The sequence below is a fragment of the Plodia interpunctella genome, chromosome 4, assembly GCF_027563975.2.
Source record: "Plodia interpunctella isolate USDA-ARS_2022_Savannah chromosome 4, ilPloInte3.2, whole genome shotgun sequence".
NCBI lineage: Eukaryota > Metazoa > Arthropoda > Insecta > Lepidoptera > Pyralidae > Plodia > Plodia interpunctella.
The window spans coordinates 5823598-5838021 of record NC_071297.1 but is presented as its reverse complement, the minus strand read 5'-3'; the positions used below and the strand labels follow the sequence as shown (position 1 = coordinate 5838021).

The 14424-nt window shown below is 33.4% G+C and overlaps 1 protein-coding gene across 2 annotated transcripts in view; it reads right to left on the bottom strand.

The window, feature by feature from the left end:
- Ten-a (Tenascin accessory) overlaps positions 1 to 2760 on the bottom strand; it is a 273620-nt gene extending 270860 nt beyond the window's left edge. For both annotated transcript variants that reach the window (XM_053744516.2, XM_053744517.2), the window contains exon 1: positions 2607 to 2760. The gene's annotated coding sequence lies outside the window, so the exon portion shown is untranslated. The remainder of the gene's footprint in view (positions 1 to 2606) is intronic.
- Positions 2761 to 14424: the final 11664 nt, after the last annotated feature.

Genomic DNA, 14424 nt, shown 5'->3' with positions numbered 1-14424 from the left:
TGCCTTCCCAGAACATTCGGATTAAATAACATCAACAATATTACTTTTACTTGTAACCAAGAAACCAAAATAAGAAACATTTTCAAATGTAATTTTTCATCCATTTTTGGGGATCTCAAAAGGTCGTTTCCTAACAGTGGTGTGTAAAACATTAAAATTAATCTAATTTCACTTTTCTCATTTTATTAATTTCACTAGTTACTTACGCAGGTTTATAAAAACAAATAAAGAAAAAAATGATAATTAATATTGATGTATTTGCAAAGAGGTCAAACTTAAGTTTTAAATGAATTACTTAATTCAATTCCCAAGTAAAGTTTGTAATGAAAGGGCGAAGAACATAATATAATCTATTCAAATTAGTAACTTCGAATTATCCTTAACATTAACGTCTATCTATTCATATAAAAGGTTCTTACGAGATTTTTTTTGTCTCTTTGTAATGTTATTATTTGCCATAGAGAATTTAAGGCACTTAAAAAAAAAATTAACATAAAATACCTGAGATATATTTCAAATTGATAAAATTGAGAAAACAAGACCGTTAATTGACTGAAACAAACTGTTTTCCTGCTTACTTATCACCAGACTATATATTCATTTCGGGTTAAAGCTTCGAAAACGCTTCATTTTTAATGTCAACTGTCAATAGCTCTAATACGCTTAGGGGGATACGCTTAGGAAGTACTCTAAAAGGGCTGTAAGCTACAATTTTTGAAACACTAACTGCGTCCTAAACTTATTTGTACATGTCATATATATATTTAGCTTGTTCTATAAAAATATCACTGAAATCGGGTAAATAAATTTTGAGAACAAATATTCACTCACGCACGCACATACATTTAAATTTGAAAATTTATGTTTGTAACAATAATAAGAAGATTCCAAAGAAAATTATCCAATCATCACCCATATATCATAAATTTCACTATTTTCTTTTGTGTCTTTGCTGCAACTCAGATCAATAATTAGAGCTAAGTTTGTGCCAATACGTCGGCTTATGGTACTAGTGTCGACATTCAGAGATCTCTCCGACTAAATAATGGCTATCACATTTTGTTTCCACATTCTATATCTTTATTTAATAAGTACTTGATACAATTATCAATCGAAGTTCCTTACTAAATAATAAATATACAATAATTCATTCAAAACTACAAATCAAATGCGGAAGATTTTCTAACAACAAAATTTCAAATTTAACATCACAACGTTCGAAATTTTACAACAAACAATTTGTTAAAAAGAAATAAACGTATACTTGCGAGGGAAATACAAAATTCTTAAGGGCCGTTTATGATAACCTAATAACCTCAAAAGACTGAAGTGAGCCCTTTCATGACAAATCGCAATATCCCGTGGAAAGTCAAGCGGGAAAGCGTAACCAATCTTAATGTCTTGGCTGCATGCACGACCGGTTCCATTGCAAATATTTTCACACGTGATTATAAAATGGAGAAGTAAACGATCTTCAACTACTGTATAAAAGATTCACATTCATGACATCTTCCTTAAATCGATTGTGCTGAAATGTTGTATGTCCGTGTAGCTTTGGATCATAATACATTATTGTGATATGCCTGGCCTAGTGGTCCACCAAGTATCGGCTCGCGACGACTCCTCTACGGTTTGCTACATGAACATTAGTTAGGTAGTAAACTTTCTGACGACAATATAAGCTTGTGTCAAAATGACATTTGTAAAAAACTTAATATTTGTATATACCATGGATTTAATAAGTACTTCGCGGAATACCTACTAATTCCATGGTATAAACATAAGAATTGAGTTCAAATGTTATGAGTGGGTTGCACCAGTCAACTTTGACGCTAATTTTAACCTGCGCAGATCTAAACGACGACGGCCGCGCGTGCGACATCATTTAAAACTTAACTGACTTTGAAAAAAACTATGTTCCTCTCTAACTCTTTCTCTCATCTGAGCGTGTTCCCGGTCACGTTCCTCAACGGCTTGTTGGTATCGCATACCCCGTGGCTGCATAAAAGGGTGAATTTCACGAGCGTTTTGATCGCCGCCGAGGGCTATCATTAGTGTTTATTAAATTGTACCATACACAGTATCAATTTAATTATCCTATTACATAAATAAGTAAAATATTAATTTTATAAATGTTTAATTTAAATAATGATTATTTATTACAAAAAAATATGCGACACTAATGAAACGCTACACGCCGCATTTAAACAGTCGTGAAATTCACCCAAAAACGTTAGATTGTTTTTGTGTCTTTTAGTATGACACTCTACAGCGCCATCTTTAATTATTAGAATTTTGTTTACTGTTCTCTTTGTCTAAGAATTTCATCAGTTGTCATTATCATGTCGTGTTAATTTGATGTTTAAAAAGTTTTTGTAATTGAACGTTCAGTATTCATAAACTATTAAAGTGTAATTACGTATTACCAACAACAGTAGCTTTACTGACAAAAGCGAAGTAATATGTCTCGTCATTAAACAGCCGACAAAAGTAAACGATGCCCCTTAATTTGAATTTCATGACAATCGCGATTCCGACCAGAAGCCGATCCGAAAAACTTTTGTCGGCTGCAGCTACACACCAAAGGAAAACTTTTATAAGCATACCAGGTCAGTGTCGCTCAAACGGATCTAGTGTCATTCCATTCACGAAAGTTCACCAGTGGTTCCACGTCAGTCAGTGTGACAGATAATGAAATTGAGAGGCGCGTGTTGTCGGAGGGTCGTGCGCGCTCGGCGAACACGCGTGACGTGCGTCCGGGTCGGCGGCGCGGCCAACACTGGGCCGCCCGCGCCCTCGGCCGCCTCCCAACATCCCTCCGAGTCCTTCGCTCCGATAAGGTGCAGCTCGCTATCCACTCCTACAAACTGCTGACTGCTCAGCTAAGCACACCTTATTAGCATAAAGTAAATGCACCGTGTCGCTGGCACTAAGCCCCTTGGATAATGTTACTTGGAAAAATCTAATGACCTTACGTTTCAGTTAATCCAACTTAAACGATACTGAAAGATATTAAAATCCGCATAATACGAGCTAACATATTCTGTCATACATAATTGCATGCGTCAGCTAGACCGCCCAGCGTGGCGCTCCGCCCGCCCAACTAATGGACCGGCTTTGAAACATAATCCTTCACCACCCCTATTTATAAAACTATAGCATACATTCATTAAATGCCAGCTTCATAAATCTATTTTTGTTTTGAAATATTTCATGAACTATTTTAATACAAGTCACCGCAACAATGTAAATTATATATATACTTTTTCATGATTTCATTAAAACAGAAAGACGCTATTTGATAAATATCACATGTTTTATTGACTATAACATAAGAATTTTTTCAGACTGATACAGCCAAAACTAGTGTACGATATTTTCAAGATTTGTTCGAAATACTTCTGAAATTTTCGAGTAACATCCTCCATATTTGCGGCAATTTAAATTCAAACTTTTGTAATAAAACGTAAAAAGCATTTTTATTTGTCATAAAAAGGCGCTGGAATCATGCAAAGCGTCTTTTTAAATGGAATCCTTTATAATTGAGCGGGTAGTAGCCCGCGGCCACACTTGCGTGATCATGCTACCATTCTTCACACGCGGTTCATGTGCCCATATTTAGTCTTTATTAAATAATTTGTAATATTTTGAAAATTTGTTGTAGTTATCAAGCCATCACTTATTTTACCTAATAAATACACATCACAATCATAACGTTACATCCTGTCTATTTGTACTCTTAATTAATATTTCATTCATAAGATTCGACATAGGCCCCTGACCCAATTACTCGTACATACAGACAGACTAAAAGTAGATCGAGTAGTAGAACAAGTGCTTCAGAACGAAATGACAAGTGTACAGAGCAACAAACTATAGAGGATCTTTACCTAAATATATAAAACATATATTTAGGTAAAGAAAAAATCAATAAAGACTTAGATTACAGAATAATATTTGCAAGTGGAATTTTCTGCGCTAATTTTGAATACTTCATTATGTAGTATACAGGTAATGAATATCCTTAATAATTCAATGATTCCATTTTTATATATACTAAAGCAACGCGTACACTTCTCTCCGCTTTTTTTTTCGTATTGGTGGTATAGTAAAGACTGGTATTAATCGTAATAAGTATTTTCTAATCTGCTAACTTTAGTTATAAAATCGCATCGTATCTATCGTAAAACTAACCCTGGTAATTAGAATTACAACAGTCGCATCAAAAAAAGATGTATCTATCTTCTTAGCGTATGGTAGGTACGTTTTTTTTTTTCAGTCAATATTTTGCTAGTTTATTCCCAAACTTCTGGCGCTACCACTAATTTAAGTTGAGTTTTCGACGCACTTTTTGGGTAGACATAGTAAAAATACTGCGCGTATACACAAAATAATACACAGGAATCATATACATTATTTTATTACACTATATATATGTACCAGTGTAATAAAATTGTGTTAGCTTGTAATGATGGAAATAAGTTGTAAATATTTTTTTTAAGTAAAATAACTTACAGATTCCTTAAGTCTGTTTATTTATTCTGTGGTTAAAATATAAAAGCTGATTTATAAGCATCAATTAATTTAGCAGTAATTTATCTGAGTGTTTTCACTCTCCATATTTTGTGCAGCGACCGCCTCGGCGCCGCCGCCGGCGCGCAGACGGAATGACACCGGAAGGACTGAAATTAGGCCTTGCGTCACAACTACATACGGGATTGACAAACAATCCACAGGTAATCAGAGAGATAGATAAATCAATTTAATCATGCTCGTATCTAATATTTCTTTTATACCATTTTGGGATAAAGTTATATTGAACTAATCAATTAATGAAATGTCGTTGAGAGTGTAGTCTTCTATACTTATCTAAGGTGTTTTTCTGTAAATAATATTTGAATTATTTCAAACCATTGCACATACTCTGTGTATCTAACATGAAACAAATAAGAAACACAAACTAAGCTGGTAGAACTATAAAATTTCATAATTAAAAATGATATCTAATTTTACTGCCCATCAAAGTTTTATCTAGACGCTACTTTTACGAATTCTGTAGCCAGTTATATTTTAATCCCCTACTTTTCTTTAATCTTATTACGCACCTGCAAGCCTCATTAAACCCATTCCTGCTGAGTCACGGCCCATAAACCTTAAACGGTGTTTAAAATTTCGAACTATAGCCTACAAACTTAATAATGGCATATTTATTTTAGAAAGGAATTTTCAGGTTTACCTGAAATATTAAGCTTACAAAATTGTGAGTGTTCGCTTTATTGAGTAGCTTTATACATTTTTACGGGTATTTTATGGCGGCTCGTACAATGAAACTTAGGTAGAGAATGTGTCTGTGGACCGGTGTTTCAGTTTTATGTTCGTCCCATTCTCATTGACGTGTACTTAAAATGTAAAAATGTTAATATTCCTAGAAGTGTGGAAGATATTGCAAAATATAGTTCAAGAAGAAAAACATCTCATTTTCTAATATTCGATTCTGAAATGCGTCTACCTCAACGTTTTTATTTTACCCTGGACTACTATAAAGCCAATAGATAAGATTTATAGATATATCATTGTAGTGTAATAATAGAAGTATAGCACTTGTGATGTTTAATCCTTTGAGATTCTACTTATTTAGCAGCGTATTCTTGTCTCCGAATATATTCATCAGTCTTGATTGTCAAGTGACTTTGACTGTGTGACTTTTGTAGTTTATTCTGTATTTATTTAGCACGCTATAAAATATAATTTACCATATTGTACGGCAACGGGAAACCGCGCCCCCTAGCGGTTGGCGTCAAAGAAACAGATATGAAATACAGCTGACACACCGCAGGTGACTGCATTTACATGGAGATATGTCGGCTGCGTGTTATAGTGGTAATATTTTACGGTTTATGTAATTCTGCTAGTTTTGAACTGTATAAATTGGATAATATATAGATACTGAAAAAAAAAATGTATTATCCATTTCGCTTCTGAAGCAATCCTGTATAATTATTGTAAAAATACAATCAATAGAAAGAATTTTGCGATAGCAAATGTGTAGTATCCAAGTGGAAGCTTACATGATTTATTTTTACTCTCAAATCACTGATCACAAATAAAAAAAACAGGGTGCATTCCGGGAGTGCCGGCAGAAGTGAAAACTTGAATATTAACGTTGTGTATTTGTGACGTCTTACGAATTTTCAATCAGGTCACGTGTCCTGACGCGAGTTTAACATTTTTACCCATCACAAAAAATGCACAACGCCGCCAAAGAAGTTTTCAATTCAAAAAATGTTTTAAATTAAATATTACGTCATGCCAATTTCAAGAGTATTAAAGTTGGTAAATACCATTGTGGCATTGGATCCTAAAATTCTACTCAAATTGTGAGTAGAATTTTGGGATCCAATGCCACAATAAATAATAATCAATTCTTTGTTATCTTAAAAATATATCAACGTTAAAAGCACAAAAATTGCCATGGGCAATTTAAATATAAGGTTATATAAAATAAGGTTATATATAATTAAATATATGTAAGGCATCTTGTGGCCCTCCTTCAGTGCCCGAAAGGTCGGAAGCCACGATTAGCCTGCGTTTGAAGTCTTTATAGCCAGTCATTTTCGGAGTAATGTGCCGCTTAAATTCAAATTTCAAAGAGGACCTTCAACAAATGTCTTTGCCCTGTAATACTTCTAAATACTGGAATCATTTCAATAGCCTCCTCAAATTACTTTTGAATGGCGTTAGGCTGATGAATAAATAAAAGGTATGAGGGAAATTTCGAACTGTTTTATAATTAACGGAAATAATTTTGATAATTGGTAATTTTGATTAAAAAAATAACACGATTTTTATTCAAGATTTTAACTAATACAGAATACTCGCTTCAAGAACGACATCACACAGATCTTTCAAGCTTCAAAAATAACCTCAGATATTTACTAAGCAAGCAAACAGGCATGTGGCCCACCAGGTTGTAAATGGTCCCCACAGCCTATGAAAGCTTGCAACATCACAGTTACCTATGCAAACGATCTTTGTACCAAGGTCTACCTCTAATATTTTCGTTTTAAACATAATAAATCAATTGCGTACAATATTCATCGTAACGCCCACCAAAATATTGAAAATCTAAATAATTATCTTTAGCGTCCACTCCTACGCTCAAACAAGATGTCGATAAGATTATAACGAAAAAGTATTTTGTGCAAATTTTTGCTGTATCAAATTTGCATTATAGAATTACAATATCGTTGGATATTATAACAACTTCATCTAATAAAGAATATAATTTTATTCATAGAGTGAAAGGTCGTATATGGATGAATTTTAATACGCGATGATGAGTTTCTCGCTTGAGAATAATTATGCGGTCAACTGACAGAGAATATGAAGTTGTATAATCATTTCTAAACTCTGTAGATAAACTAATACTGAAAAGCACGCATGATGAGGAGATAAAAATATGTAGTTCATAAAAATTAGGTAAAATCAGTAAATCACTGTTCACCATATGAAACTTGATGAGCTCAGTTAACATTTGAAAAAGGTCATTTAAAAAACATGTAAAACAAAGATATTTATTTATTTAGGAACTCTTACAGTGTTTATATGTATAATATTATGGTAAATAATTGTACTTGCAGTTTAATGCGATACATAAACACCAGTTATCAGCGAGCAAGCTGTAATTCTATTTGTTTTTAATATATCAATTAATGAAATAAATATAGGTACAGAGGACTGTAAACAATGGTATTTCTTTTTTCATTACCAAAGCATGATATAAATAAATATGTGGCAACGTAAATCCGTGTACCAACATATCACGGATGTCAAATTAACGACACCTATCATATCGGGCCGCACCTGAGTTACACTTTGACACAATATTTTAATATTCGACGCTGACAGCAAACGGCCGGGCCGCCTGAGCCTGTATTTGATATTTTTATAGCCCTCCATATTATCATGAATTATTGCCGAGCAATTTAAATATAAATGGAGGTTTGACAGTTTCATGTCTCTTGCACAGGAATATGTTCAATACTTATGCCTCATAACTGAAAAGGAAGTTTTCGTTTTTTTTTTTACTATTTTAATTTTCGCAGTTACATTTTAACATTAACGCCGAAACATTCACACGCTGAAATTTTATTATTTTCTTCTAAACACGTCATAAACTGTGTACTATTACCGTTGGGAGTTATTAAAGTATGTGAAATACTCATTTTCGTATGTGTGGCGTTAATTTTCAACATCAAATGAGCGCGCAAGTTACATCATTTGCGCGGGAAACTTATGACTCGAAAATTCCGGCGAAATTCGCGCGAAATATTTGTCACCGTCGACCCACGCTCGTCGTGATAAGTTATATATTGAAACACTGATAACATATTACGGATTTAATAAGTCATAATTTAACTTTATCTTTACAATTTTTGAACTTGAACTTTCTGTGTCAAATTTCTGTAGGTACATTTTCAAAATGTAAAAAATTATTTCCGTTTACTATTCTATGAAGTTATATATTTTTTTGGTAAGTAAAGTAAAAATAATATAACTACGTAAATAATGTAATTGAAATACGATCAGAATACCACGATCTGAAATGTGCGTAAGCCAAAACCATAAAGTCAATTGAAATAATTCACGGCGATACGTACACATCATAGCTTTAAACAATAGCATTAGGTGCCTTTTAAATAATACATTATCATGTTGACATTTTCCGAGCGTACTGGGTAACGATGAAACGGTCCCAAGTTGTTAAGCCGAAAGGGTTCGTACATTATGATTGTTATAGGCAAAAGGTCCACTTTATTGTCCTAATGTTGTGCCTTTCCGTGATCATCATTTACGGCTCGAGTGTGGGTCCCAGGCTCCAGCGATATTGTAGTTTAAAACACACAATTAAGCAGTGTTACATACACAAATTTGTTAGAATGTGTAATAATTAAGATTTTTTTACATTTTACATGAGATGAAAATTAATATAAGTACTCATGTTTGTATATTATTATATTTGATTGATGAAGTCTCTAAATAATGATAACCAACAGAATTTCGAAAGCTTTTGTAAAACAGAGCTTTTTTAAACTTTTTCAACACAGATATAAGTATTACTGATTAGACTTCTTTTTCATTATGGCTGAGGGTCGTGGTCATAACGTGAAATGAAACACACACAACAACTTTCTTGGCATTATTTTTTCCATTTCACACACAATTTATAAATAATCAACCAGTGTGCAGGTTTCCTCACGAACTTTTCCTTCATCGGAAGCAAGTGGTGGTCAATGAAAACTACCATACAAGAGTCAGATTGATATACAAACTCATGTGGTACGAGTAGGATTCGAACCTGCGACTTTTCGATCCACAGGCGGGCGTCTTAACCATGACACCACCACCGCTTCGCCTGATTAGTACATCAGTCCTTTTATACAAACTTTCACTATACATATGAAAACTCAATTTATTTTATGTAGATGTTATTTTTGTTTCTAGTAGTGATTAATCGACGAAAAGAGAATCAAAATAGATACGTACGATAAAGATGTCTAGTTTTGACTTTAGCGTTCGTACTAAGTAAAATATTACTAACAAACTTGTGCAAGCTGGAAGATAGGGGTTCTTTGAAACCAACTTCCACAAACTTCCGGTGTACTTTTGTTACTATTGAATCTATGATCTAAATATGTAACATGTTTTCTTAATTACTTAAGTGCCTATTCAATTATTTACATTTTCATTTTGTAAAAAAATGAGACTAAAATTAAAATGACTTCCGTGCGTGACAATATAATCAACAGCGGCTAATCCTGACGCTTACTCGAAAGCCTCGTCTCATTATGGTAACACTTTTATGTGAATGGAATCATTTTATACATTAATTTGCTAAGTAACATTAAGGTTAGATTATTATAGCTTTGTGAATTATAATTTACAAATCTCAAAGTGTAATGCTGTTAGATTAAAAACTGTAATGTGTACTTATCTAACATAATAATAAGAATAACTAAAATAAAAAAAAACTTACTGTAAAATATACGACCCATTACCATAAAAATAGCGACATGTACACGGATTTTTACCATGGCGAGAGATGGCCATAACCAACACTATCAGATAACGCGTCCCTCGGGACGGTACCTACACCGGCCCGTGGCACACGCCCGACACGATCAGCGTTCGCCCCGGGCCAACATATGCAACATTTAATATCAAGCTAGCGAATACAACATACCATTACATAGAACAAGTATAAAATACATACACAGAATAAAACAAATTAGCTTCTCACCATCTGTCCTTATGCAACTGATTTTGATGCGAGTTTTTTTAATATGTGGAATAATTGAAGAGGTTTATATGTATATAACATGCATAATACTGTACCCGTACGAAGCCGGGGGTTGCTTGTTTATTATAAAATACCTTATCGAACACAATAATTCCTGACTACGTCCAGTGGGACTACAACTTGATGAAATATTTGTCCAATCGCGTGTGTAACATAGTTTCATTTATTTCACTTCACCCCGGTCACTCAACTGAAATAACAACAGCACGACGGACGTGAATCAGCAATAAATTACAATAGCCATACATACACGCTTCATTGTTACAAAAATCGATAAATTTTTATCTCATTTTTTTATGTTACAGTGAAACTTTGAAAGAACGGTTCGGTCCGGTGTGGACGATGATTGGTCATTATTCTGCTAGTCTTGCAACTAGGTACGACTAGAGAGTGGAACATTTTCTTGGAGACAGACAATTTTCTAAATTTATCAATTTAAAGTTTCAGCAAACCGTATTTGCTACTGGGTGATAGTATAGTTCAATCGTAGCGAAATAGGAAACTAAAGTGTCACCCGCCTGAGCCGCGGACTGCGAAATTAGCATCGACTGAGTCGCAGCCATTCAACAACAGGAACGAACCATTAATCTTGTCCAATGTGATTGCGGTCTAAATTCCTCATCATTATTCAATCACCCGACAACGCATAATTGAAGCTTTTGTGTCTAATAGTCATACTTAATACTAACAAAACGGTTCGTTATTACAAATAATTTATTGTATTCGTTGTAATTAATTTAATATACTCGTATTGATGGTAGGTACTTTTTTAAGAATTGCTGACGCTTCTTTCTGTTTGGTTTGCCACTTTATTTATCTTCAGCTCAATTTTATTTTTGATGTGGTCTTTGTTTAATTCTAACGCTTTCATAATTTTATATGGCTTTCATTCGATCCTTTGAAAACAGCCAGCGAGTAGACTTCAGAAATAATTTTAAGATGCACGGTATTCTTTCAAAAATGTGGCTTAATTTTATTTTAGCCATTTCAAAAGAAAACTACTTACTAAGATAAAAATGTTCAAAGAGTTCGCTCGCTTTAAGCTGCATTTTCTTGAAAATAATCACTACTAAGCCAAAAACGGTCTACAAAGATTTTATGCATTATTCGAGGAGAAAAGTACCAGCCTCCTGACGATACATAATTCATAAACATCTCACGCCGCCGCCGCGCTACGAGCAACAAGGGCTCTTCATATCTTAAGCATCCTCACGCTAAGCTGCATGCATGCTGCCCATTTCACATGTTATGTATAAACTTTGAAAATCACTTACGTATTTAAATTGTACTTCGTCTCACACGTTGCCATATGAAATATTTAACTGATTGGTTATGATTATTATTCTTTATAAATTTCACTATTCTTAATTCAAAAAACAAAAGAAAATTTAAAATTATCAGCACATTTGAATACATTTGAAAGTAAATGTAAGTTCGTGGACCGAACTGGAGCATAAACAGTGCGTACTTGAAAAGTGCATGAGCGCAGCAGCTGAAACGTGGAGCACCCTCGACGCTGGAGTGTCGTTAGAAGCCGCACTGCAGCGCTAGCCAGGATTATTTAGTTAAGCATCTTTTCAGTAAACCTTAATGAAACTCCTTGCCGCTTTCGGCCAGTGACATTTTTGTTTTAAGAACTTCAACATTCCAAAAATAAACTATCTATTACACAATTTATTTTTGGAGTGTTACACTTACAAGTATTTTAATTTTTATACTCAATCATGTAAACCCCAATCTACGCTTTAAGATAAAACACAGCACAAAATTACAATAAACGCTGGAATAAACATTCACGGATCGTAAATGAATTTAAAAAAGGGTCAGTAATTTAATTTATTTAGCCTCATCGTTAAAAAAGTGCTGACTGACTGCGTGTTATTTCAATACTCAGAATTTTTCTGTCCATCCTTCCTCATTATTAAATTAATCTCCCCCGTTCTGATTTCGCAAACAAGTTTCTTTGAAAGCGAAAAGTTCTGGTGATTTCATTATAAATTAATTTGTAATATATAGCTGGAAAAGTGGGTGCTTTGCAAAGTGCCGGGATATAAAATATAAGTGTGTGAAACTTATATTTTAAAATGAAACTAAATTTAAAGGAATAATATTGATAATTTTCTTTAGCACTTCATATTAGGTAGACAGATGAGCTCTTTATTGCACCATTTACAATGTTATGTACCATTTTCTAGGTAAACATAAATGAGCCAAGAGTGGACTTATCGCATATCTTATGCAATTTCTCCTAGCCAACTTTTATTTTACATTACATTTTGTATTGTCTGTAAATCTATATGTGTTTTACAATATACAAATTGCAATGCTGATAATATTTTTCTATTTCATCGGAGTATTTTGTGATCTTTCTAAAGCATTTGATTGTGTAGATCATGAAACACTTTTGCGAAAGCTTAGTCAGTACGGTTTTCATTCTAAATCAATTGAGCTAATAGCTTCTTACTTAAAAGATAGGTTACAAACTGTTGATATTAATAACGTTAAATCAAATGGTTGTAATGTAAAAATTGGCGTACCACAAGGCTCAATTCTAGGACCCTTTCTCTTCTTAGTTTACGTCAATGATCTGCCATACATAGTAGAAAAGCGGGCTGACATCGTGCTGTTTGCTGATGACACGTCATTAATCTTTAAAGTAGACCGCCATAGCGAAGATGTTGATGATGTAAATCGTATTTTGTCTACCATTTCGAATTGGTTATCTCCTAATAACTTATTGCTGAATGCAAATAAAACTCAATGCATTAAATTTACACTTCCCAATGTTAGGCAGGCTCACGTCGACGTGACTCTGAATGGAGAAAGCTTAGATTTTGTACTAAACAACAAATTCTTAGGAATTACCCTTGATTCCAAATTGCAATGGGACGCTCATATTAATGGCCTATCTAAAAAGCTTAGTTCCGCGGCATTCGCAGTTTGGAGAATCAGAGAACTGACTGACGTGGCGACTGCTAGATTAGTTTACTTTAGTTATTTTCATAGCTTAATGTCCTATGGGATACTACTTTGAGGGAGTGCTAGCACCATTAACACTATTTTCATTTTACAAAAAAGAACAATACGTGCTATATATGGTTTGAGGAGAAGGGATTCCCTTAGAGATTTTTTTAAAGATATTAATATTTTAACTTTACCATCTCAATACATATTTGACAACATTATGCATGTCCGGAAAAATTTAAACTTATTTAAAAAAGTTTGTGATTACACTGATAGAGCCTTACGTAATAAAGATAAATTGTCTGTCCCCGGGCATCGGTTGGCCAAAGTTAGAACGTCTTTTGTTGGGAACTGTATCCGTTTTTATAACAAATTGCCTAAATGGATTCTTGATTTGCTGGACAAAAAATTTAGAAATTATATAAAAGTAGTACTTTGTAAAAAGGCATATTACAAGTCTGACGATTATGTGAATAACAATAATGTTTGGCCCAAGCATGGTGCAGTATCCTCATAACATATGTACTTAATTGGTTTATGACATTATTACGTACGTTTTGTACATTTAGCTTTATATATATATATATATATATATTTTGTGTGACAATTTTCAATAATTTTATTGGAAATACAACTTTTATTTTATTTATTCATTCAAATTTTGTCATTTTTAATAATGATGTAAATTCGTCCTTCTAATTTTTAATATATGTATAAGACCTATGTTTATTAATTGACGTCCTTGGAGAAAAGGCTGCGGTCAAGTTTGTTGCGCCGCTTCTTCTGCTTTGGAAGCCGGCAGTAGACTTAGTTTAAGTAATTTTTTGACGTCAATGAGTGATGTATATCATCCTAAATTGAATAAAGAATTTTGAATTTGAATTTGAATTTGAATTTGAATTTGAATTTTGAATTTTTAAAGTTATAATAAAATATATTTTTTTCATGTGAATCAATGTTATCCTGAGCGGTGAATATCACCATCCCAAAACTAACCGAACACAAAATTCCTTAACAATTCTTATATAACAGCCACGTCATTTCAGTACATTGCAGGATACCATGTAGCAATTTGATCGGGCGGCGTGTGAATATGATAT